General features: G+C 45.0%; 1 protein-coding gene across 1 annotated transcript in view; it reads left to right on the top strand.

The window, feature by feature from the left end:
* The window catches only part of LOC107595587 (protein PRRC2A-like), a 27,054-nt gene that overhangs the window by 270 nt on the left and 26,035 nt on the right, over positions 1-749 (top strand). The window lies entirely within an intron of this gene.

The raw sequence follows: 749 nt of genomic DNA, 5'->3' as shown, positions 1-749 counted from the left end.
ATTATAGAGGTGTTTGTGACCGTAGTGTTGGGGTCTAGCTGTCCTGCTTTTCATCGGTCGGTGTCGGCTAAGATTAGCATGCTATCGGCTTAAGCTTGTGTGTGTGCGCCACACATCCTGATAAAGATATACCGTATTGTTTTTTAATAAGAGCCTGTGGTGTTTTCATTTAGACCGCTAGCCATTTTAGCAGGTCTTATGTTCACGTTGAGTTGAAGTAGTACGCCTAGATTGAATAAATATATAAGACGTGCTTTGACTGAGACTGCATGTCCGACAAGTGCGTTGTTTTGGTTCAAATCAAGGTTCCGGCTGACTCGTTCGCTTTAACATAATATCAAATAGCACTTGAACTCGCATTCCAGACGAAGCCCGTGTAGTTAAATCGACACAAATCCCGATGCTAATGTGCTTGTAGCTCTGGCCTCGCTTCGCCGCCGCCATTTTGTTTTGTTCTCGCCTCTAAATCCTTTAATCAAACTCGCAGCATCAGTTACACGGACCAGTTCTTCCCCCGTGTTATATTTGTCGCCGTCTCCGGTTTATCTCTTCTAGATTAATGCACCTGTTTGAAGATTTATGTAATTTTGAGGCTGTGTCTATTATGAAACGTGTAGGTCTGCCCGCTCGTCCCAGCACGAAACATGGAGGCCGCGGCTACAAGAAGCGAGTTAGCCAGTCAAAACAGACGGTTCACCGGGCTTATATTAGATCAACCACCCGGCTTATCGTACGCTTGGATGAATTAT

This window comes from Sinocyclocheilus grahami, unplaced genomic scaffold (assembly GCF_001515645.1).
Source record: "Sinocyclocheilus grahami isolate Dianchi unplaced genomic scaffold, SAMN03320097.WGS_v1.1 scaffold205.1, whole genome shotgun sequence".
Classification (NCBI taxonomy): domain Eukaryota; kingdom Metazoa; phylum Chordata; class Actinopteri; order Cypriniformes; family Cyprinidae; genus Sinocyclocheilus; species Sinocyclocheilus grahami.
The sequence above is the reverse complement of the archived record's forward strand: the minus strand, read 5'-3'. Positions and strand labels throughout refer to the sequence as shown.